This window comes from Sturnus vulgaris, chromosome 3, assembly GCF_052056855.1.
Source record: "Sturnus vulgaris isolate bStuVul1 chromosome 3, bStuVul1.hap1, whole genome shotgun sequence".
NCBI classification, from domain to species: Eukaryota; Metazoa; Chordata; class Aves; order Passeriformes; family Sturnidae; genus Sturnus; species Sturnus vulgaris.
Genome location: NC_142245.1, coordinates 45,373,620 through 45,400,456, shown reverse-complemented (window position 1 = coordinate 45,400,456; position 26,837 = coordinate 45,373,620). Strand labels below are relative to the sequence as shown.

The 26,837-nt window shown below is 37.0% G+C and overlaps 1 protein-coding gene and 1 long non-coding RNA gene across 2 annotated transcripts in view; both read right to left on the bottom strand.

Moving 5' to 3' along the window:
* SLC35F3 (solute carrier family 35 member F3) overlaps positions 1 to 26,837 on the bottom strand; it is a 163,068-nt gene that overhangs the window by 131,901 nt on the left and 4,330 nt on the right. The window lies entirely within an intron of this gene.
* LOC148224316 (uncharacterized) overlaps positions 19,907 to 26,837 on the bottom strand; it is a 10,666-nt gene continuing 3,735 nt past the window's right edge. Inside the window, exons 2-3 of the long non-coding RNA XR_015802365.1 lie at positions 26,384 to 26,420; positions 19,907 to 25,241 (exon numbers count right to left, since the gene is read on the bottom strand). This is a non-coding gene — a long non-coding RNA (uncharacterized LOC148224316). The remainder of the gene's footprint in view (positions 25,242 to 26,383; positions 26,421 to 26,837) is intronic.

The window sequence follows — 26,837 nt, the reverse complement described above, 5'->3', positions numbered from 1 at the left end:
GTCCCTCCTGATGGCTCATCTCCTGGAGAGAGGCCTTTGAACTTTTTGGCAGAAAGACAATATACACCACACATAGTCTCACACCACAGAAGACTGCCTTACACAGATCCCAGGGCTCCTGGGCCCGAGGTCCCCAGCTCTACTGCTTTGCTCAGCCTTCCTATTCCTCTTCCTCACATGTGCACAAACCTGCTCTGGCCCGGCTGGCAGCGGCAGGTCCTGGGCAACATCTGGTGTCTGACAGGTAATAGATTACTCTGGCCTATGTCACCTGCTTGCTTTCAGAGCCAAGGAAAAGGGGCTGTGCTGGGATATGCTGCAGCTTCTGCCATGTGCAGATCTGCTGTTCACCTTGAATTCCCCATGAGCTTTCGGGCAATGTTACAAAACTTAGCAGGGAAACTGCTCTGATTGAAAATTAGCAGCAGCACCCCAAGTATGTCTGCAGTCATGTGGACGTGAACAGATTATTTCTGCCGCTGAAATATTTCCTCTGTTAGAAAAAGCACAATTAATTACATCTGCTATTCAACATACAAGATAATTTATTAAACCCACCTATGAATAATCTCATTTACCAACACCAGATTTGCTTATCCCTGAATCACCTTCCTGCAAGCAGATGCCAGACACTTTATAAAAGGGTTTATGAGCCTACAGATTCAAGCCTAGAGGGAAAATCCTGCTGACCAGTCATAAGAGAAAAAACGCTACAGCTGCTGAGCAGCATGTCCTTAAAATATTTGCTGTTCTCAATGCTGAAGGACAATGGGATCTCAGAGAGGTCTCAGACTTCAAATCAAACCTGCAGCACACAGGTACTCTTTTTGCAGTGTAGTTTGTTTAAGCAAATCGAAGGAGCTGGAAATGCTGCATCAGACAGCAACAGAACAGTAAAACAAAGATAAGAAAGAATACAGCAGCAGGGGAATGGGTGGACAAGGAAAAAGATGGCCTGGAGATAGCTGAACAGCAAAGAAAAAGGCAGGAGAGGAGGGAAATGACTGAAAAAAAACCCAAAGAGCAGTGATTGCACCTGCCTTTTGAAATTACTTCTGTTTTAAAAAATAATTCATCAATTTTTTTCATAACCTTAAATTATATGAACGATTGTACTTCTCTAATTCTAGATAAACTTCCACAATAAAGGAGATTGAAAAAGCTCCTCCAATTGAAAAATAGGAAATTGAAAATGGTTCTCCAATTTACAAAAAACCCCAATCTCTGTGGGCAAAACACACACTGCTGAAATGTAACTCACATTCTTATCCCTAAAATCTTTCATGAACTGTTTTTGTACATTTTTGTACATGGAAATTAAGCATGTGTATAATTACTGCAGAATCAGGAGCTAAGTTTTTTCTTTTTTAATTTCACAAGATTTAGTTGCATTACAACAAAACAGCACAGAAAGGAAAGTAATTTTGATTTTCAGGCTTTCAGCACAGTTATGGTGAACTTCGGAAATACAGACAGATTTAAGAACCTCTGAGTGACTTCTGAATTCATGCTCAAACACATCGAGGAGAGTTTCCAAAGGCATTTAAGTGACATGGAAGCACAAGCCTCAGAACTCTCACCCAGAGACACAGAAGTGCAGGATATTACATAGCAATGTTAAAGTATCACCCACAACATCTACTTCCCAGCTTTGTCTGCAATGTGTCTGGGTTACTGATAGATATGAAGCCCTGGAACTGCATTTCGTGGCTTAGACAAGCATTTAAAACCAAAAATTAGTAGGAAAAATTATCCTGACAATCTGAAACGTTAGAAAAACCTATGCAATTGGAGGTCTTCACAATTAGAAAAGTTAATCTATAGACATTACACATTTCAGTGTGCAAAATACAGAAAATAATGAATCTGCAAGATTCTCATTTTCTAATCACAGTTTTATCCAGGCTCTAAAAGTGTGTGGAAGGAATTAATTGGGAAAATACATAGGCCAGTTATGAAAAACAGACTTACGAAAATGACTGTATTGTGGGGCCAGAGATGAGTACACATTCAAGAAGATGGTTGTTAAACATCAGCCAGAATATTAGATAAGTCACACTGCCCTGTATAGTTCTTATTACCAGGTATGATCTTTGTCTTATTCTGCCATGAAGAAAAGTAAAACCAATCTTAAGATATTACAAGAGGGAAGAAGGAAGGGTTGATGGTAGCATCAAATAGCAAGTACACCAAAGCTTTTCTGCACACACTACAGAACTACAGCAAAATGTATTTTCAATATTGAATTTTCCTACATTATGAAACTATCATTTCCATTTCCTTTGTAAGAGAATAATATGAATTTCCATTACTTTTTCACCATCTCATCACTCAAACTTCTCCTTGGGATTAAACCCAGAGCAGAGGAATCTGGCAGTACTCCTGTGAATCACTAGGCATCTGCTAAAGTTCACTCTCAATCCATCCTTATGCATTGCCATAATTTTCCTATGTGATTATGTACTTCTCTTTCCTGGTGCATTTGGCATCCGATACATGATTTGCTACACAAGGGAAAGCAGAAACAGCTGTCCAAACACCACCTGAGTTTGTGCTGTCTTCCCTTGATGGGAAGGCTGGATGCTGTTCAGCAAGCGTAACTGCAAGGTTCTGAGTGCTGGTGGGAAAACCCAATAACGCTAATATGGAATAAGCAGTATTTCTGCAGAAATGCAGGCTGTTGTGGATCATAAGTTTAACAGAAGTTACCGAGACCATACTGCTGTCTGGGATGTCTGAAGAGGGGAAGCCTGGAGACTCCCTGGCTTTATTGCTCTAAGTGCTTTCCCTAATGGTGAGGCTATGGCAAGGAGGGCGCCCAGCACAGGGAGGGACTCACCTGCAGCCTCCTCCAGCAACTGGACCCCTACATGAGGTGTGAGCTAAGCACAGCAACCAGCATGCACTTCACTGCTGCTTAAAGTGCCACATGGGCATGCAGTCCTGCAGCCTGAGCAGCACCTGGGAAAGGAGCTCCAAATATTCAGCACAGGTAAAACCACAGCTGGAGGAGCTGCCAACCACCTGGACAGAATCACACCATCAGAAGTCAGGCAACAGTGACCTACAAAAAGAAGTCAAAGGGATGCAAAATACACAGAGGAGACAAGGATATTAACACCCTAACAAAACATGAAAAGGTGCTGCAAGGGGGAAGGGAACAATGGTCTGCAATCCATGGAGGGAAGAAAAACAGGTGAGCTTCAGTCACAGCCAGATGAATCCAGACTTGATGTTTGTGATGAGCTATTCATCACCCTGACAGGCATCTAATGACACAATAGCAAGCACAGGCATAGCCGAGTTAAATACTTAGAGGCATTGATTCGAAGTCCAATGAAGTTGCTACAGAAATGACTCCCCTTCCACACATTCTCCTTTGCTGGATACACTACCAGCAATTTGTGTAAGTGCTTCCACTGCCGATTGATCTTCCAGCTAACAACCTTCTGTGAAGGTCAAGAAGTCCAGAAGGAGGTGGATGTGCCCATCTGAGCAGAAACCTACATTAGTAGGAAGTGGTCTTCCATTACTACTGCCAGTGACAAGGAAGCACCAGTGCTCCCCATCACTACTGAAGAAAAGTGTTCTCTGTTTGCTTTTTCTTCCCTGGTTGCTCAGCAACCACAGAATCTTTTACATCTGTAAATGCTGCAAATATCTTATTTTGAATCATTTTAATATTCAGCCTGGTGAAGAGCTGATTCATCATCACTTTTCTTCAGATGGCTATAATTAAGCTTTGCACTGTGGTGTATGTCTCTGGAGTTGGTAGTAGGTTGAAATTACAGTAGACAAAACAACAGTAGGAAAAAACCACAGGTTGGGCATCATTTGAAAGGGAACTGACATGCTGTTCATTCTTCATCCTCACATGGACCTAGCCTGTATCACAATGGCACTTCACAGAATGAGAATTCATAGATAAATACACTGAATTCTTCTGCATGCTTAAGTTACTCTGTTTCTATTGGGAAAACATGTACAAGACATTAATAAACATTAAAAGTATCTTACTGATGTAAAAGTTATTATTAAAATTACTGGCACTGTGGGGCATGCATATTTTCCATCATGTTTAGTATCACCCAGCCTCTCTTGAAAAAACCAACAGACAAGTCCAATTAATAACCATGTGGATGGATACTCCTACCACTACATGGCATCAATTATCTGTTGCAGTGTTACACACTATCTAACCTCACCAACAATACAGTAAATGATCCAGCTCCTCCACAACTTGTCAAAGTATTAACAGATGTTTTGTGGCAATCTTGCTGTGGGAGTGCACAATTTCACTATTTCCAGCTCTTTTTTCCACTATGCTGCCTGCCCTACCACACAGCAGCAGAAGAGAATAGACACCTATGGCTCACTCATTTCCACACAAATCTTTGGTTTTAAGTATCTGTGCTGAAACAGCTGAAAGCTGATGTGACGCTGGGTTTGAGCATAGAATGTGCACTGCAAAAGGGACAGTGCTGAGGGGTTTTTATAAGTCTGACAGAGGACTATGGTGACCTAAAACTTTTGTGCATAATATGCCTGAGATGTCTCTCATAACTGCTCAACAAAGTTACAACAGTCACTGGTTTGAAGAAGTGAGGGGAAGGTAGGCAAGTACGGGTTATGTTTTGTTGCTTTCCTCAGTGCTACTGGGCACTTAGCTAATCAAATTGTGTTCATTTGGTGATTTTGAAAGCCCCTTTCTGTACATACATAGTTCTTGGTGTTTGCTGCTCTGAAACCAGGAGCATTCTACCACTGACGTTTATGGGAACAAAGTAGATCAAGTAAGATCCATCATCTTCCCTGTTAAGTTTTCCAAGATTAAGCAGGACACCAAAACTTCCTGACATTTTCCCTGCCATGTTGTGTAGTATATGGCAGGTCTTCTATCTACAAGCCCACTGTATAGTCAGACAATCCAAAAAAGATAATGACAAAGCAAATGTTTCAAAGCATCTCATATAGGGAATAAGAGAAAAAAGATTCCAGAATGTGACCTCAGTGACCTACATGAAACATCAGTACACCAAAACCTAACCAAAGGAAGATATGTTGACCTTAGGAGAAACAGAAACAAACTGAGTAAGAGTCAAGCAAAAGATTTCATAAAATTATTTCCAAATAATTTAAAAAGTAGAAAATCTAATTTCCCCAAAGAAGAGCAAGATAAAAAATAGGCACAGGAAATGACTGCATGAAAAAGTGAGTTTTATGTGATCTCATTTGATTGACCTCAGAATTCTCCACTGTTGTATTTCATTCTAATAACAATCATGCACAACAGATTCTCTTTTAAAACAAAGCTGACATTTTAAAACATAGCTACAAGTGCAGATTTGATATTGCATTAAAAACTACAGTCATTGACGAGAAATATATTTTAGTGAAAAACTAAGCGTTTTATTTTCAAAATTCTTCTTCAGAAAGGAGAAAGTCTGCTAGACTTTAGAGATTACCTCAAAAAACCCATGAATGTTTTTGACTAGGTCCTTAATTTTTCTAAGCAATGATTTCTGATGCAACTCACAATACTAGAGATTATGACATCTTTGATAGAATACTTGAATATATTAAGAGTAACTGGACTGCCTAGTAAAAACAGCAATAGTCTTCTATTAGGAAGTGAGCTTAAGTGACTGGGAGCCTTCAATGTTGCAGTGAGAATAATATCTGGTTATTCGACCTCAGGACAAAGAGGTATGCCATCCGTCATGATTATGGGTAAAAATTCATTATTAATTAACCTAAATGACCTGGAAAACAAAGTAAGCTTAGCTATTTGCAGCAAGTGTGTAGGGAGACTCACTTATTTCTTGAGTTGCTCAGGCTTTCCAGGTCCTTGATCCATTTGCTTTGTCTCAGCCCATGACACCTGGATATAAATCTCTTCTAGCTTCTACTCCTTACATTGCCTTTTAATAACTTACAAGATCCTGCAGAAAGGTACAACTTATTTATGTGCCTGCAAACAGAGCAGAACCTATTTTTTAAACATGTCATTGGTACATGAATGTGTACCACATGAACTCCTTAAGGTAGCTTCCTGCACAATGAAGATTCAGTAGATGCCCTACAAGTAATGTGGTGACTGCTAACAAACCCATGATGTACAACTCCAGAAAGACTTCCCCCAGCATTTTCTTCCAGAAGGTCTGATGCTTCACAACCAGAAAAGCACATCAAATCCACTCCTGAGTGTGTTTGTCTCAGGCAATGATGATTCTGATAATCTTCATAGAAAACAGCAGAATCATTGACCCTTTACTATTTTCAGAGACATGAGTGTTAAATTAAGTATGTGCTGTGTTTCTGTCTCTTTTATTTCTTAAGCAAGCTAAATACTGCATTAATTTCTACAATTCTTCTCTTACAACATGGAGATACCTAATACAAAATACATTATTTCCTTTGGGTTCACTCATGTTTGACAATATATCAAGGAGCCAAGAAGATGGTGCTCAGAACCAAACTAAGTATGTATGAAGTTCAATTCCCTCATTGCTTCTATTGCCTTTTTGCCAGGATGGGTTGATGATGCATGAAAAGCCACACTTTTCCTCCTTATATAGCCTATTATGAATTAATGTCTATGGCATTTTTCCTACGGGTACACAGCCCTCAGTAATGCTGCACTGCAGGCATTTTCTCTTTCTAACAAATATTGATGTTGAATTTTCTTTTTTTTAACTGTAAAAAGTAAAACTTTCACAAGTGTGGACGTGACAAGGCAATTTGTAAAATTCAGTTTTTGCATCTGTCCATATTTGTAAACTGTTTTGGTATTTTTACATTTCTTACTTTCCCTACCAGTATTCTGTAGACTTAGTGTTAAAAGTGTAGCTGTATTGGCAGTCTATTAATTTCTCCAATAATTCTTCTCCCCATTTAATCATAGATTCTCAGATAAATTTCAGATTAATGAAAAGATACCACTCATTTGAAGACAGAATTTCCCATCTTTTAGTAACATGTCAACCAGAGAACAACTAACACTTCTGCTCTTATAAAATCATGGCTGTTACAGCATTAATGGTATTCTGTTAACTAATTAGGAAATCACCTTCACAGTTTCCAATGACTGTGTAATAAGATTTAAAAGGAAAATAAACCACAAACCACAAAAACAACAAAATGCTGAAGAAACAAACAAAAAAAAACCCACCATAAAAATTCCTGCAAAACCCAATTTGTCAATAATGTCAATAATGTAATGTGCCACAGAACATGCTCCAAAACCCCTTGGCCTGTTCATATTAAAAGCATGTTAAGTTATGAAAAATAAACAATTCTTTTATGCTATTTGAAGCAGATGATTTCGTCAGTTATAAAACTTAATTACAGAAGTTCTACACAATAGTTTACGTAGGCATCTGATAAATATTCAATTAAGCAATGTTATTAAAACCTGAAATTACTTGTGAAGAACAGCAGTGCTGGGAAAGCATAGTGGTACCAGCACTCCTATGCAGTAAATACGCAATTTAGAATCCAGTACTTGGCACGCTGGTCAGACTTTCTGGTTGCATTAACACCAGAGATGTATTGAGACTACAGGTTACAACATCCCCAAGCCAGATGCAGGTTCTGAAGGAAAGACAAGCAAGAAGACTGCAAAAGAAGAGTGGACATAATACATAAGATCCACTAGGAGCAAGAACACTAATTTAGGCACATACCTAACAGCTTCCACAATAAATTATTTTATGCATATAACATTGACTGCAGAATAAAACCCCCTAGAACAACAACATTAACACAACTATCTAGCAAGCCGTAAGTTTCAAGGCATGAAAGGAAAAACATAAGGAAGAACTTCTATTATTCTAAGAGAAAAGTGAGAAAAAGCAATAGATAGAAACTTCCAGGTGAAAGTCTAAATGAAAGTTTATTTTATTTTTGTTTCAGTGATTAAAAAGGTCACCTAAAAATTCTGTCAGAATTAGAGATGATTACGTCTTCCCCTATTAATTAAAAAGAGACCTTGTATCCTAGGTCTAATGAAAATGAAATTGCAGATACTTTACATAAGATGGAAACATGCAGAGGCAGTCAAACAGGAGGTGCTAGGAAAAATACCAAATATATCAACAGAGCAGAAATATTAAAAAAGGAAAAAAACCTGATTTCAGATAAACCTACTTACAGTTAATCTATTGTAGCAATCAAGGCAAGAAATAACAAATATTTTAATGAGAAACTCTAGAGGTTAACTAGATACATCTGTTTTATGGCATTTTTTCTTTTTCAATAAATACAATAATGTAATAATTTATATCTAAGCAATATAGAAAAAACGGAAGACAAGCCACATGGTTAAATATACTTAAGCAATCACCAGAAATATTGATAAATTCATCCAAACTGTAACTTTCTTTTCAACAGAAACCAAACTTTTCTCACTGTTCAAAAAGCATTGCAGTGACATGTCCAAATAAGGCGGATGTCTGAGATTGCTGCTTTAGCCAACAAAGAAAATTAGTAGGGTCTCAAAATTCCAGACAAAGCCTGAACAACAGCGTTGAATTCTATCCACATTTACCTACAGCACTACTCTTACCAAAGGAAGGAAAAATACAAATAAAAAAGAAATCACCTGCACAAGTTGGAATGACAGGAAAACATTTTCAGATACTGAAAAGAACCTAAAAGGATGATTAACACAGCAAAAAGCAGACAAATAAAATAAAGCTGGCATCTTTTATTCTCTCTGTACAAAGAACGAAGGATGCTTAGAAGGAGATGTTAGATAAAAGACAGGAAGAGTGTTTCTCCTCATGTTAAATAACTGTAGATTGCTTAGGTCTTGATGAATAACAGAAAAATAATGGACATGTGGAATCATGATAGAATAAAGCACAGTGGCTTCTGACTTGGGGTGTTCTCATTAAAGAGAAAGGATGTTAAGTCAGGTTATTTAAAATTCTTTATTTTTTGTTTCTGCTTAAACTTGTTTAGTTTAAATTTATGAGAACGGATGGAATAAGCTCAAACTGTGAACAAATTCTTATAGTACTTCTGAGGATCCTGAGCTGGTGAAGGATCTAGATAACAAGCCTTATGAGAAGAGGATGAGGGAACTGGGATTCTTTAGACTGAAGAAAAGGAAGCTCCAGAGGAATCTAGAGAGCTAGTATATCCTTTAAAAATAAAAAAAAACAACAAAATCAAAATCATGTACTGCATCTTCATTCACAGAGCAGAAGCTTCTTATTGTGATATGATCTTCAGCTTCCAGGCTTACTCATTTGATTTATTTAACCAAAAGAAAATTCTTTCCACTCCTCCAGAATAGATTACAAATACCAAAAGTGGGCTCAGCCATTCAAAAAATGCAGCCCTGGTTAAACAACCAGGGACTGCTACCTCTTTCAGTTTTGACGTTTCTTAACACTTCAGCACCAAACAAAGCTGTTACACTGGTCACTTTTGGAAACTCACTTGGAATTATCTGATTATAATTATATTATTATGTATTAGATTATAATGTATTTACTTAGGCATGAAGTCCCCTAAATTTTCAAATTAGGCTTTATTTATGAGACTTTTTGGTAGCCCATTAAATAATGTTATATATTTATCTATCTCTATAAAGGAAAGAAAATATACCAAGTTTACCATGTCGATCACTAACAAATCTAAAATTGAAACAAAAGCCCACTCTGCTGCAGTTGAGGAATGGTTTAATTTCATTTAAGAATGTGAGGCAATTCAGTAAACTTCCAAAGGTGCAAGGGAGATGCATAATGCAAAGCCTCTAAAAAATACAATGGGAAATGCTAGCCTTCAGGATTCAGGCTTCTGCAAACCTCATTCTTGTCGTAAAAGGAGAAAAATGCCATGCAGTGTTACTCATCAAACAAATCTGCTCACTTTTTCCAGACCACTGGAATCTCCTACCCTCAGTTGCTACATCCCAATACTTCTCAATTGAAACATAATTTCATCATTTTATAAATTGCTTCACCAGACATATCCCTCCCCAAAAAGACCACCATGCATTGAAAAATGTATTTTTCAACTGTATCATACAGAGGATAGTTAAGCTTGACAGAACAAGAGAGAACACCTTCCTTGCAGATGCCATCATATTGCAGAAGCATCAACATCAAAACCAGAAATTTTCTCAGAGGTTCATCCCTGGTGCAGTATGTTCCCTTTCCTGTGCAATGCATAAAATAATTAAATAATGGGAAAAACTATACAGGACAGAGCTATCAGCCTTAGTAACTAGAGAGGGAAGAGGCCATCACTCAAGCTGTTCACTTCTCTCACTGGACTGTAACCATTTCCTGCACATATCTGTTGACAGGTCAACTCACCAGGTGTTAAGAAAAGTGACAGCCAGGAATAGTGCTGAATGTCATTCTGTTCCTCCTGAATGTACATTCAGCGATGACTTTAGGTTGCTTAGAACAAAATAAGACTATTGTCTATCCCATCTCTAGTCACTTCCTATCTCAGCCTGTTCTGCAAAAGGCTTGATTTATGTTCCTGCACTTCACACTTCCACCCTGGGAAAGAACATAGCTTGTCAAATACTTCTTGGTAATTAACCTGATGTAATGTTTCTGAATGCATTAGTCACCTTGGAATTGGTGAAAAATAATTTTTTTTAAATCTGTAAAAGATCCAAGCTGTGGAGCAGCAGGCACCTGAAAGATCGAGGCAGTCCTCAGTCTGAGGTCACTCCTCCTAGTGTGATAATTACAGGTCACCCAAGAAGACATGCAAAGATCCAAAACTATCCTGCAGGACACATGTGAAAAGAGAATAGCATTCCTCTTCGAGTCATTTTCTAACAAACTTCTACAGCAAATCCAAACACCCCATGTCATATTTATAGATGTTATAAACAGGAAAGTTCTCTCAATTACCTTTTTCTGTTAAAGAAAAGAAAAACATTTATGTAACCAATACAGATGTCTATTTTCCAGCAAAACCGGGAGAACCCGGCAGAATGCTTTGTCTGACTCCATGAGCTAGTCCCCATTAAATAATAAACCACACACAATCCCTCCTTCCCAGCCATGTCACAATGTATGTCATTTGACAGGTTTGCAGGGCTGCAGCTTCCCCACATCAGACAAGAAACACACCAACCCTTGGCATTACAATCAATGGGCATAATTTATTAATATTTATATTATGGTAACATTCAGAATCCAGTTAAACTGGGATTCTGGGATTCATCAATATCATAACAGAATTATTATTTAAAGGACTTTCCCCCCAGTACTTTCCCCCATTATTTCCTCCAACAAAATAAACAGGATCATATTAGGCTATAACAAGGGGACAAACAAAACTGGTCTGGGGAGGAAACACAGTGGCAAAAATCATAAAATATACCTAATGCCTGGACAAGCTGGGAGAAATATTCAAAACTAATATCTGTTATTAGGTTACAGGTCTTTTTAGATACCATATAGGGGAAACTTTCAAGGGGTGGTTCCAGTACGTGAAAAAATGTAGCATGAGAGACAGAGTTTAGGTATAACATGCTAAATACATCGGAAAACATAACAATAACTGAAAATCTGAACTACATTAAAGACAAAATCAAATTTTCACAGGAGTGATATTGTGAAACAGAATAAGTGAATTTTTACTTTACATTCAAAGATCTTTTGCATTTTTCAACAGTTTGTGACCAGCTTGCTTTTTACTTAATGAGGATGAATGCCCCTGTAATTGAACTGCGCTTACACTGTTGTGAAGGCCTCCTGGTTTCAGGAAAGAATACACATAATCTGAGAAACAGACCAAGAAGAAAATAAGTCTATCTTCCGATGATACTTCTGAAAATTAAAAATTACTTTTTCATCTTCCTGTCCTTCACCAAAACTGTGTGGAATGTCTAGGCACCAGTGCAGCTACTTTTTATACTTTTAAGACACGGAAATATTTTAGGTTATACTACTTTATCTGGTTCACCTGCTTTTGTGTTCCCGTTTCAGACAAGTTTGTTTCCTAAGATACATGGCATAAGGGGGGATGACATAATGTTCTGATATTTTTTCACTGCTACTTTGGCAGCTAGGCTTTTTTTACTGCTTAGCAAAACATGATTTCATTATCAGCTTGCTGTTATCTTTCAATCCTGTTCTACCTTTTCAGGTATTTGAGAATTCCAGAGTAAATCAGTGACAATCAAATCAATAAAGTCCACTGCTATTTGCATGGCCGAAGATAATTATTCTGTATAAATTATCATAACTGGCACAATATATTCTATTTTGCAGTTTAAATATACATAGGCAAGCTGTTAGATTATTTTAAGATGCTATCTGAACCTGTAAGACACCACCTGCCAAAACATTCAAAACCTGAATTTAAATATGTGAACTCCTATTTTTACCAGCTAACTCTAAGGGATCAGGGGAAAAAAACCCACAAAAATCTAACAGCAAATTTCTGAACAGGTTCTCTTCTAATACCTTCTCAAACCTGCCTAACCTTGCTTTTTCTTTAAAGCTAAGTAACAATTAGATGGAACTTAACTCAGAGCAACCATGGCAATTCCTGTCCTTATATCCTCAAGTAACAGGAGTTACTGGAAAGAAGTGCTGTAAGAGCTAATGGGCTATATCCAGGTGTCAGAAAGTCCCAGTTAAAAGGACTGTACCAGCCCAGAAAAAAACACATCTGATTTGGGGCTTGGCAATATAATTGTGGTGTTTTCTGGTTACAGTACCTGTCTGTGGACCCTAAACCTTACTGAATACAAAGACATTAAAAAAATTCAAACTTCCTCATTATAAGTATTGTCATATTATTTCAAATTACACTTTCATCCATCACCTGCTCAACATTATGCATCATGGACAACATAAAAATTTCCAGTATTTTGAAATAAATTTTCAATGCACATTCCAATTTCTAAATTAAAATAAAAAGATCTGCCTTTGAATTCCATTGAGCACCCAAAACAGGGATCTTAGTACACTGTGAGTGCTTACAGACTTCTTAGCAGAACAGTTTAGTCATAGGAAAATAGAACAAATTTCTTTCCTAATGCCTTCCCTCTGTTTGTCCATAAAGAGGTTTGCCTTGTTTCTCCTGGCAAGGAAAAAAGCAAAGCACGTAAGTCTATGTCTTCTTTCAAACTCCCTTACTAATTCTTCCATTTCTCTGTGAACACCACTCAAGGAGTGCTCTATGCAGGTTGAAATAACTGGTTGTCAAACTACAATATTCATTGCTGCAACTGGAAAAAAGGCTAAATGAAGACTTTTGCAAAATGCCTTAGATGAACAAATCCATAGCTGGGATAGAGACAATAAGTTCAGTGCAAAACTAATGGGCTTTATACAATCGAACAAATTCAATTATTAGAAAGGGAGGGAGGAAATGAATTGCAAGAACGATCAGTTAACATAAAGAACCCATCCAAACATGTCAGTGGGGATCACTACATAATGTTCTCTTGTGGCACTCGTTCTGATAAAACTTAGCTGTTTCTGTTCAGGGACACATATTTCACCAAGGTAACACTAAAAGCCCAGCAGCACTGGCTGCTAACACTGCACACACATGCATTTGGTTTGAGTGTGTGTGAATCATATTCATATTTAAATCAATGGAAAGCACAGAGCACTGTAACATGAGGATTAAAATCTTGATTTGGATAGCTGGAATATTGCATATGGACAGGCTCAGCCACCAAGCAAAGGAGGGAGAGAGAACTGTGGATTCCAGCGCTACTTTGCCAAGAACAATTTATCTGGGAAGGAAAGGTAGTTTTCTCAGACAATTTCCCAGTACAAAACACTTCTAGAGCACAGAACACATTAATATGTTGCTCCATTCTCTGTATTCGTGTTATCCTGGACTGATACAAGTCTAACCAAAACCTGTAGAAAATAACAGGTAGACCCTGTTGCTTGTTCTAAGATCACACAATTGTACCTCATTGCCCCCAAAATCTACTTTCCATGGAAGATGTCCCTTCTCTGTCCCTTATCAGGAAGAGCTGAGTTTGCTGGCCAACAAATTTCTAAGTCAGGAAACAATACTAGGTGAGAAAAAGCATAACCAAGATCTGACCACTATTTTTGTTTCTTATGGATGCTTAGGATATAGTACAGAGAGAAGGAAATATTTAAACTGAAGAGATCTTCTTTACATTCTCTTTAAGTATTTATACGGCTATATGCAAAGGTAATTTTTGACTGATACTGGACTGTGTGGGTTTTTTCATTTGGTTATTTCAGATAAAGCTGCTTTTTTCTTTCTGCCTACATACAAAAGTACAATTGCAATATAGCCCAGTTAGTACTCACCTTTTAACAAAACTTGTTTAGGATGCAAGTAGTTATGTTTTAATATTTATCAGGTATTTAAATAAGAGTATAACAAATGTATAAAGATAACAGAAACCTTGTCACTTCTGAGATTTTTAACAGAAGACTAGTTTTCTTCCCAGCTCTAGCTGTTCAGACCTGTTTGAAACTTTCATGACCTCTCCTATGTCTTTGCTATTCTTCAATGTTTTTCTCATCCTATTTATTTCCTTACAAGTTTTCAGAGCTCACACCAGATGCAAATTTGGCTGCCCGCAACCCAATGCTCCATATGGCATCTCACCCACGTACTCTTACACTTCCTTAAAAATCTTTCACTTTGTGTTTTATTTTGCTTATAATCTTTTACTTAGTGAATTGATTCAGTGTGTTTTCCTTAGATTTCCATATTTTATCCCTGTTGCTCTGTTACTGCCAAAATCGTTTTTGATAACTGCCATATATATGCATATGGACAGCCCAGCACATCATGACTATCAAGACCAGAACTCAGGTGAGTTATGTGACATTTGCTGTGTGACCTGACACTTCTCATTTCACCTGCAGGGAAACACTTCCCCTGTGAGAGAAGGTAAGACAGTTTGTCCAGCTCTTCAGAAAACACTGGTTTACAGGAGGCAGAGAACTTCAATACAATTTACTAACATTTCATTCATAGAGATGACTGGTACACACAAACAGATTGGAAAATATATTCCTCTGCGGGACAGATACTACTTTGCATTCATAATATTTGTACTGGTGTCCAGGAGTTGTACAGATCCTATCATAAAGCAACTTGAAACATCATTTCTATTTAGAAATCCATGTTCACTCATTTTAAATGTTAAAATTAACCGGTATAACTCATTATTTACCAGCCTCCCCCTTTGCCATTTTCCTCCAACTGCTTTGAGAGTTGCCTTTCTTGCACCAGCCACCTTATCTCTTTGGGTTTCCCATAGAAAATCCAGAACATCTTAGCAAGGGGTTTTTTTAGCACATCAGTGTCCATAATGTTGTTAGAGTTTCTGAACTCCCTTTTCTTTTAGGTCTGGTCTTTATCTATATATCACCAGTATTGCAGTTGGAAGTGCAGCCAGCTGCTAAAAAATGAAAGAGATCTCACCATGACAGATAAGTAACCTAAACAGGTGAGGAAAAAAATCATCAGTAGTTGAGAGAAAAGATGATTGAAGAGGTAAATGGGGTAAAGAATGCAGAAAGGAAGAAGTTCAGGGCTTTGAGTAAGAGAGTGACCTGGTTGGAGAACAGAAAGCAACAGAACAACTCCCCATAGGACACCTTCTGCAGGTAAGATTAATTTCTTTCCCTCTCCTCACGCTCTCTTTGCTCAAATTGCAGCTAATCACTCGCAAATAAAGTGTGGTTAATAGTGGCTATTTAAAAATGGCTGTCCCTTAAGTGATGTTTATATAGAACAAGAAGAGTTGTGTTCTACATAAGAGACTATAAATCTTGTACAGTCTACAAGTCTATAAGGCTTGTGAGTAACAAAATCTCTTTCCAAAAACTTGACCCAGAGTTAAATCTGAACACATAAGAAACCCCCAAACAAACAAAAAACCTCAAAACAAAACAAACAAAAAAGCAACCAACCAAACAAAACAAAAACACCAGGAAAAGGTAGCTACAGTTTCTTGTCACATGCTGCATTTGGGATCCAGATAATTTGAACTGTAGTTTCTTTCAGAGAGAAATCTGAAACTTTAATGCTATATCTCCCAAACCCTCCAACTGATAATTGCCTTTACTTGTCTTTTCCAAGCTACTTATTGTAAGCTGTATTCTACAAGCTTATACTGTTTAATTAGTACTTTACTTCATTAAGGTCAACAGAGAACCAATTTAAATAAAATGAATGATGTATTTTGTTTGAAGAGGATTTTATGATTAAGGAAATTGTGCTTTTTGCAAACAAGGTATCAATGACTTAAGTTCTCAACATATTGCAACAATGTCTAATTGCTCACTCAGATTTAGTACCTGAAGAAATACATTCTTCTGAAATAAGTCAAACGTCCATCAAAACACTGATTTATACAGGTTTTAATTTGTATTAAATAACCACAAAGAAACCCTGTCACAAGAATTTTTCCATACAGACAGACCTTTGTGTCAAGCTAAATTGCTCAGCATATGCAAATGACTTTGGATTATATTACATTCTGAAAAAATGACAAGATCAGACTGTTGAAAAACATTAAAGTAGAGATCAGTGAAAAGGACAAAATGACTAAGAGAACTCAAGTATTTTGACAGTGCATGGAATTATTTATGTTTGCATTAAAAAAAAATTTGGCCTATTAACACAAAAATTGACTTAGAATTTATATATGAGAGCAAAGAGGCTATCTTCTAGGTAACTATATTTCATGATGTGAAGAATATTAAATTAGTATTTAAAAAAAAAATACCTTCACTGTTGGCAAAAACCAACTGCCTTAGAAAATACAAATAATTAGCACTCTCAAAGCTAATATATACAAACAAATAATTTTAGCCACACAGCTTCTGTTACTCACACGTAATTTTGCAGGCTTGAAACTTATGTATCAAATAGTTGCACTGACATTTCCTTGCAACTCAGTAACTCCAACGAAATACATCTTCCTCATTACTTAACTGAATAAAACCACTAAAGACCTCTTTTTCAATTGCAAAGCAGATGCATGATACTGTAATTACACCCATGGGTGTTTTCAGCTATTATTTTCGTTACTGGATAAGGTCCTTAATATTTTAATGGTGTAACATTAGCATAAAAAAATTATGAGAGATGAAAAGTAGAAAAATGGAACAAATTCAGCTGGACAGGACCTACCATGATTATCTCATCCAACTGCCAGCTTCAGGGCTGACCAAAAGTTAATGCATATTATTATGGGCTTTGTGCAAATGCTTCTTCAATACTGACATGATTGAAATTTTACCTTATCATAACTACTATAAGGTTTTAATTTCTTTAATTAGTTAGTCCAAAAAGCTTATAAATGCAAAATTATTTGAGCTATATTATTTGTATTATGTAATGGTTGAGAATTGCTCTAATTTTAACACTAAAAAAACCCTAATGAAATCCTCTTTATGAGACGACAATAATTCAGCCTATTGGGAAATAACAGCAACAGAAACTCAAGAAAGATCAGACTTGCAAGGTTGGTTATTGAAATCTGTCAGTGAATTCATCAGCTTCAACACTGAGCTGAGATTTATATAACTACTTATCTTTTAGTAAAATCAGCTGCCGTTACACAAAGCAGATTACAGCACAACTATTCTAACCTTGAACTGAGAGCTATACATCTCGAGTAGAAGAAGCCTTTCTGCAAGGTACTGATTTTGTTGTACCTTCCAATTATTCTACAATGCAAGTAATTCAACTAGAGAAGTTAAAATCCAGGGTATTTTATGCCTCTTGATATCTTATTTCTCTGGTACAATTCCTGCAACTGGCCATGCAACTTTGCATAGGTTCTACAAACCTCCCTCCAAAAAACTGTTTCAAGATCCTAATTACCTCAATATTTGAAATTGTTTTACCTCATACTGCTTTGAACTGCTTCAGAGAGAAAGGTAGTTTCATTGCTCCCATGCTGTTCTCACCTAGCATAAATTAGAAGGATCATTTTCTTATAGATAATTGGAGGATCAAGAATAACAACTGTCTAATTGACTTCTGTGTGGAAAAAAAGTAGAGGAAACAAGAATTCACTAGAGGTTCACTAGGGGAATGCTCTTGGCTGGAAGGGAATTTTCTATACATGTTTACATCAATAGACAGCTGCAACACAAATGCTCTCAGTTGGAAGCTGGGACCAGATTCAGTCACTCTGCACTTCCATTTGAAAAGTGAAGTACAAGTTCTCATTGCAAAAGAAACTCTAGCCTTGGGATATAGTATATTTCATTCATAAAAATACTTTGGTGAGCATGCTCTGGGACTCTGGAGGGAACTTTAAGAGTGTCCAAGCTTGCCAAACTGCACGGCTTTCACAAACCTATTGCAGAGTCAGACCAGAACCCTAAATTCCCTTCAGGACTGCAGTATTCCTTTGTGCCATTAGTTACCAGTTTTAGTTAGGCAAAATTCCTCTTAGCGTCTATCAGTTTTACCAACATGAAAATGGAACAATTCTGGCCTTTGAAAATCAAGAGATAAGAGGTTAATGCACTAACTCAAACAGCTTCATTAGATAGATTTTAAACTTTACCAATGATTTTCTCCAAGCCACATGATGCCCATCACAGATATAGCTTTGCGGTGGGATAATTTAACAAAAATAGCAACAAAACCATAAACCTAAGCTGGATGTACAACATTCTGTTATCTCTAGCATTTCAAATTTCTCCAAGAACACTGTAATTCCATCCCAATGCACACTATCCTTTGGCTTACATTTGCAAGGAGTTCTGCATTTATATGTTCTTATCCCTTACCTCACTGAGCCAGGGCTGTCAAAAACTAACTGACTTCCAAAGTGCTGCTTATAAAAATGATGAACTAGAATGCCTTTTTTTTTACTGTTTTAAAAGGCTTCTGCCTCAGACCCATTCAGTAACACCCACTCTAGTACAGGCAGATTGTTTGTCTACATCTGAAGAGGAAAGACATGAACAATGTTTTATTATTTAGTAAAAATGTGAGTTTGAACTTAGGGCAATATGAAATTTTCTGTTGGCAACAGACCTCTTCGAGAACTTTTTTTCCTATACTGGTGCTTCTATACCATGCCTTGTAAGAAGTCTCAATCCTTTACTCCTAACTTAAAGCTGGAAACAATTGTATATATGTTCATTCTCCTTTCAGCACCTGGGCTCTGGTAGTCAGTTTTCTAGGCAATGGGAAGAAAGAGTGGCCTCTTCTCAATTCCTGTAGATGCTTTCTACTCATGTTGGGACAAGGTATTAAGTACTAACTAAACACCAAATGTAAAGAAATTTTAAATTGCTCATCTATTAAAAGAAATAATTATTCTATAATTTAAATTAAGCTCCTCAGTAGTACTCAGGAACATATAATAAAGACCATGTATGGGTAGGTGTAATTGGATGCAGTTGCCTTAGGAACAAATGTTCAGCATACAAAGCAGGAAGGCTGCTTAAAAGGCAAAGATTTGAGCCTGATAGCTGAAACCTGGCTTGACTGAAGTTACTGAGAAAGCACCATGGGTTTAGTTGAAGTCAGGGATTCATCCCAAAAGCTTTTTTAATTCTCTCATTATTATCAGTGCAAAACTAAATAATACATTAAAAAGTGCTGTACTGGAGATGCATTTCCCTGTTTCCCTTGTTCAGTAAGATCATCGTGAAACAAAACCTACCTAGAGAGTCATAAGAGAGTTTAGACTTACATTCTAAAGATTCTAGTTTCAGTACCAGTTCCAGTGTATTTTCATTATGAGATATTGTGCCTTTAGAGAAATGTTATTGTAGGGTGTAAAAGAATTTGACATGAAGAGATAAAACACTGCCTGGTATATGAGTATCTTTTAAAAGTAAAATAAACAGCAAAGATTCCTATAAAGAAGCTATGCAAAAAATCTTTTAATTTTGTAAAAATAAATACACAGTACCTAATACTATTTGCCAGAATGATTTCTAGTGAGATGCAGTTTTTACAATGCACATAGCAGCCACAGAAGGCATGAAGTATTGTTCTCAGTACAAGACGTGTTTCTTGTCCATGCATTACTCTACAAAGAAATTACTTAGCCGTGCTTCTATGATTTACTCCCATATTTGTTTCCATTTGGAGAAATGCTATTAAACACAAAACCACTTCTCGCCCTGGGTGAAGTCAGAACACATATACAGACCTCTACCTCTTGAAATCACTATTTACCAAAGACAAGGAACTTCCTACAGATACTAAACTACACATTACTAAGCTGTAAAGTTAAAGCAAGTGTAAAGCAAGCTGTCTTTGAAACAAGAAAAGCAAATACAGAAGTTGTTTATTAAATAAGTTGTTTATCAAATAATACTTCCCAAAAACTGAAGTAATTTTATGAACTGGAACTAGAGATCCAATTCCACACTGCACCCTCTAAGAGGATCTTCATAAGTCTTACAAGCAAACAACCATGGGAAGACAGTCATTTAAGGTGTCTTTGTGCATTCTTCATACATTCTCCCAAGATAACCTGGCGAGATGGAGAAACCAGGCAGGAGTCAGACATCCTCCTGAAATCCCTAAAGCCATGCACACAGTAGCTTTATTCCTTCATGTTAACCTAGTTTTCATGCCAGCTCATGTAATTTCCCAGACTGATAAAGAGGACTTTACTTCCCTATATTGGAAGAAAGTTCACGTGGCTGTATGTAGGAGTCCCACGCTATATCTACAATAATAACTGAATGTGGGCTTATGCTCATTTCCAAGTCAAGACCCATCTGTCATTGCCATGTCTATTGAAAAAGCTTAAATCATTTTTGAACTCCTGAATGCACCAGAATTCACCTTGTCTGGGCATAATTTCTAGATTGCATGAAATCCAAGCTCCTAAATTCAGGCCCATGGAGTACACTTGCAATGTATGTAAGAAATAGGTGGAATATAAGTCCTGAAAAACAGAGACCTCTAGTCACAACATACGATATAGAAGTGTCAGGAAGCCAAATCAGTAAAAAAAATTAACCTTTTTTGCTCTTTTCTCACTCTTGTTCAACTTGAAAGTAATCGAATCTCTTCACTTAATTAAAGACATTTTCTATGGCTCCACTGACATTAAGGGGTTTGTTTCTTGACTGTCCTTTTCTACCATTACATTATTTTGTAATTTCTTCTCTTTAATTAGCCTCTGGTAATCAAACCTAAACATATTCCTTTACACTATAAATGTCTTGTTTCTGAAGCAAAGAAAGACCTGCAACTGAGAAGTTACAAGGCCAATAGAAGACTAAATGTTATACAGCAAAAAATCATTTCAGCAAATAATCATTTCAAAAGTACAAGGAACAATGGCTTCTGTCATTAATTTCCATTCCATGGAAAGTGCTAACCAACACCACAGGTGGTAGCTAGCATCTAAGCTGAAAAAGCAAACATGATTACTATCTTCTCTTGTTCGAAATAAATGGCTGCGTGTAATTAAATCAGTCTTAAAGTTTCCAAAAAACATTGCATAAAGTGAGCAGGAGAGACAACAGAATCATAAAGCCATGAAGTTGCATTTCCTGTTTCACAGTGCAAACACTGGGTTGTTGATATTAATCCTGGCACTGCATATTTCATCTAGGGCAAAAATTTGTAAGCAGATAATACCCACTGAACACCCAATGAACCAGACTGTCTGGAAAGCAGTTAGTGTTTGGAAAAGGAAAGACAACTCCAGGCTTTCAGGACACGACCATGAACATACCATCATCATCCTCAGAGAAGCTCATCAACTCTGAAGGAACAGGTTCTTGCTTCACTTCCCACCTGAACACAAACCTGTGCTCTGTTCATACTGCATGGATCTGGCAAAGCCAAAGCAAGATATCCTGGATGAGGCAGAGCCCCCAGGCTGCCACAGGGCTACAAACAGCACAACAGTGAGCTTAAGGGTGGAATGACTTGGCCTGCTCTACTTGGACAGTGAACAAACAGGTCAATTTCCACACCGCTTTGGTACTTCAGCTGGTGTGACGAGATAGCAAGGAAAACCACCAAATTTATGATATTTCTGATGTAAGAGTAAAGGGAAAAAAACCCTTTGGGTTGTCACTATTGGATCAGCTCTGCCACAATATTTATATTGCAATGGGATCTATAGAACTCTGCACCAGTGTTCAAAAATGAAAATCTGGCTGCTTCCCTTAGACATAAAAGGCAATTTTCATGAATTATTAGACAGAGGCCAGTTACAGCAAAGCAAAAATAAAATTTAATTGCAAGATTAAGGCCCGATTATTTCACTAGAAGCCAGTTACATTCCCTTATCCTGAAGAGGCTCAAATATTCAAATTTTCTTAAAGTTTAGAAAAATTAATGCTATTTTAATATATTATTAATATATAACAAAAAATAATTATAGATATTGTATTAAAATATAATAAAAATAATAAACGTTTTATTTATATATTTATGTATTGTTATATATTTCTAAATTCCAGCACTGCTGGAAGAGCTTTTCTCAGAAAACAACACAACTCCTATATTGGCCAGATATACTCATGGAAACAAAATGAGGGGAAAGAAAATATGGCACATTTGGTAAAAAAATGAACCTTATTAGGCCCTCAGGTTCCAGAGAAAAATATAAGTGTCTGGAACCATTCAGATGCACTTTTTTATAAGGGGCAATGACTGAGTGGAGAACAAGCTTCTCAAATTCTGAAGAGTATGAAACCAGGGACATCTCTGCTGCATCCCTTGTGTCTAAGGAATACTTCATGTAGTGGTTCATTGAGAAAATGTTTCTCTATGGTCTTCCACAAAATCACAGCATCTTTTTTCTTCCAATGATATGCTGAGGGATGAAAGAATATGTGCCTAGCAAAGACAAATGGGATCATAAACACTTGGAAGTGGTTTCTACACTAAGATGTACCACATGAAGGCAAGCTATTGCCTAGGTAGGAACTATGACCTGCAGATAATTTTCTATGAACATAAGTGCTCATTTTATTACTGTTCTCAGAATAGTCATCATTCACAAGCAACAGCAGAAAGTCTATGGCTTCAGCCTCCAAAACAGCAAGAGGGACAGATGTTCCAATGGATGGAGCCTGCCAAAGGGCCAAAGTGGCCTTTACATAACTTTTCTATAGAACCATAGAACAATGCAGGTTGGAAGGGACCTTAAGGATCACATGATTCCAACTCCCTGCCATTGGCAGGGGATAGCTGCCATTATACCTGGTTGCTATCTCTTTCTTTCTTTCTCTTGAGGCTTATTTCATCTCAAGTAAATGGCAGAAATTATCAGCAATTTACACATGGAACATGAAACACAAACACCTCATTATATGCAAGAGAGATTATGGCATGAAAACCCACCATGAAGACAGTCCTCACATGAACTAGAATCTAGTAAAATTAGCTATTAAGCTAAAGACCATTGCTGGTTTTTGTCCTTTTGTGGCTTTGTGCTTCAGCAACACTCTAGTAACTCAACAGTATCTGATATCACGGTAGGACAACACAGGCTTTGTAGTCTGATTTCAATACTTTTATCTTGTGCAATGAATTGTTTCTATTAAAGAAATCATTATTTAAAGTTGCAAATATCTATCACATAGTGCACTCTAGAACCATTACAGAAATTTACCCTGAGGTAGGGTCTGAAACAAAAGTAGTTCCAAAAATAGGTAGTTGTTCATAATTCTTGAGTTTCCAAATTATTTTTTCAAAATTAACTTATTCTGTCATTATTCCATATCAATTCATAGTAGTATGTGGTTTTAGCAACAATCCATTATTATTGATTAGCAAACATGTTCACATTTCTATTAAAAAAAAAAAAAGGCAGTTTTCCAATGGAAGGGTTCTCAAATGCCAAGTAACACTCTTCAAAACTGTTAATGTGGGTCCTGACATAGCAAAGATGTTCTGCTAGGTTTAGCAGTAGGCTTTCCACAGTGGAGACTTCAGTGGTGTGTTCTAACACAGCAGCATTCAATGATAACATTTATTAAGGGTATAAAATGAATGCTGGAAATCAACAGACTCTTAATTGCTGTCCCATGAACTGTTTTGCATAAATGGCTGAAGATGACATGTAATTAAAGCTGCACTGAAAAAAGCTGAAAGCAGTGAATTAATTTGTTTAAACAGCAAACAAACAAAAAAAGATGGCCCGTTTTGCAGGCAGTAATTTTTAGTTTTTTCACTATGAAAACTAGATACAAAACACAAAATATTTATTCATCTACCTAGTTAAAAGTGGTGGTTCCTTAACTCTACACAATTAAAACTGTGAAGTAAAGAGGTTACTAAATATTCACTAAACATTTATCACTTACTAAATATTTATTAAACAATCAAAAATGTTTAGCAAACCAGTTTAAATGAGAATTTGCTTGGCTTGCCAGTAAGAAATTTAAAACTTAAAGTTTGTGATTAATTAAGCTCTATATTGTAACAGGAACCAGTTTTCTACTTAGTACTGGCAAAAATAGTCTTACCAATTTTCAAAAGCCTAAGAAACCCCATATTTCGTCTCTATTGGAATTGTCTTGAAAAAGATGATTCTGAAAGGCTTTTTCTTCAAATATTCACCTGGTATCTTTGCAGCTACTCAGTATTCAGCACCTGCACTGCTCTGGCCTGTCTCAGGTGGCCAGCTTGTGCTCATTCTCAGTTGCAAGACCACCCAGAGAGCCAATGGATTCCCTTTCAAAAGGGAAACATATGTTGTAGTATCTGGGATGCAAACAGACTTGTGATTAGGTCTCTGAAATACTTAAAGACACTGTTTCTGGGGACAGCTCTTCTGAGTCACAGTGACCACTACGTAATGAGGAAACTGCCCAAGAAGTTTTTGTGTGAGCTGTCACGTGGACATAAGTCAGGAATATCTCTGGTTCATGTATCACCACATGTAGGTTTAGCCTGCAGCAGATAACTGCAACTGACATTCGAAACAATGGTACAGTACTTTTAAATCTGCAATGCAATTCATCACCATTGCTTTCTTTCGCCTGTAGGTGTTCCTGTGCTTTCTCGGGTTTTCTTGGTAGCATAAAAATTACTGATGTTAGTACTGACAATGAAGAGTTGAAGAGCATTGATTAAAAAATAAATCAGGCCTTAGAAACCACAAGCCTTTATTAAAAAAAGAAAAAATATAAAGCATATATTTTTATTCATCTCCTAAGCTTCAGTGCTGACGTACAGATTGGGTGTTGTAGAAGGGCTGTTGACCTAGAGATTGACCCTGGGAAGAGAAACTTGGATAGCTGCACCAAGCAAGACACTTAGAGATTACTCCACGTTTTCACCTGAAAAGCAAGATTCTCACATAATAATTTGACCTCAGAAACAGCAATATGAACAATACTACGAAGTCTTGCATTAGTTATAAACTTACTACAGCCAGTATTTATGCAATGGAAAATAAGCAATCAGTTTAAATTAATTGCTTACAATTGGCCTGAAAATGGCTTTCCCCAGAGAAAATCAAAGTCTTCAACTTATGTCTTTGAACTTCTGGAGTACATCACCTCAAAAAGTAAGTTAAATTCTCCCTCAGATGCAAATACTTGAAAATCATATTTGCACAAATTTCTTTTGATTCATATCCTCACTGGATTTGCTCTTAGCAACTGTGAAATTTCAGCATTCAGTGGCACATGAAAAGAAAATCACAAGGAGGAGCACTGGGGATCAGTTGGAAACACTGGTCTTTAGCTGTATAACTGATACTCTAATATTTATAAGAGTACAGTGCTTATACATTTAATTAGCTAAAACCAGCACTAAACTCTTACCTTGAAAGGCTGACAAAGTCTATAACTGGGAACAGTTTGCCCAGAGGAGTTAGGAGTCTCTGGAAGTGTTCAACGCCAACCTGGATGAGGATTTGAGCCAGCTGTTCCAGTGAATGTGTCCCTGCTTATGGCAGGGGAGGTTTAAACTAGAAGACTTTTAAGGTCCCTGCTTACCCAAATCATTCTATGGTATAATTCTGTGATTGGCATACTCAGATAATTATGCTTTTTGAGCAATCTTCAGGGTATTCAGCCAATGTGTCCCACTATGTTACTGATACTGGTGACAGCACTCAAATTTCACATTCGGGTCAAGACCTAATGTGCTACACACTGGATGAGTACTGTGTTGAAATTATGTGCATTAAAATTATATGGTTTATTTTGTTATTGCTGAAATAACTATGAAGAAACATTAAAATATAAAAATTTACATTTAAAGTAGTAGGGAGAAGCAAAGCCAGAGAACTTCATTTAGTGGACACAATCTTCCCCTTTCACCTGAACATCAAGTCTCTTAAAAGTTATCACTGGGACAACCCGGAATTATTCACAAGTTCGAAGTCTCAGAGAAATGTACATTCACAAGCCACGATCCACAGACAGTGGTCAATTCCTAATAAACAGAACTAAGAGGAATTAAAACTACATACCATTCTCTTAACTTTCTTTCTGCAGGCAGGGAAACGTCTGTAAGCACACAAAGAATATAAGTGAATAAAAGAGGGAGGCCAAGGCCCATAAAATCCTGATTTGTCCATAACAAGTTTATTTATGAACACATGCTAAGGATATACTGCTTTAAAAGAAAGACCCTAATCTTAAACAAGGAGTAGAAGCAGGTGATCTGTAGGAAGAAGATTGCAAAACAGGGATAGCTGGCTCAAGCCCACGTGAATGCATTTAAAATACTAATCACATAATGACACACTGTGATATTGAATCACCAGAAAACAGACCTAGTTGGAGAAAAACGAAGGTTTGGCAAAGGTGATAGCTGTGAACATTTCCTGTGGAAACAAGCACCCTGCCAATTGCTACAATCATTAAAATAGACAAGTCTTCCATAATGACCACAAGGACAGTCCAAGAGTTTTGTGACACCTC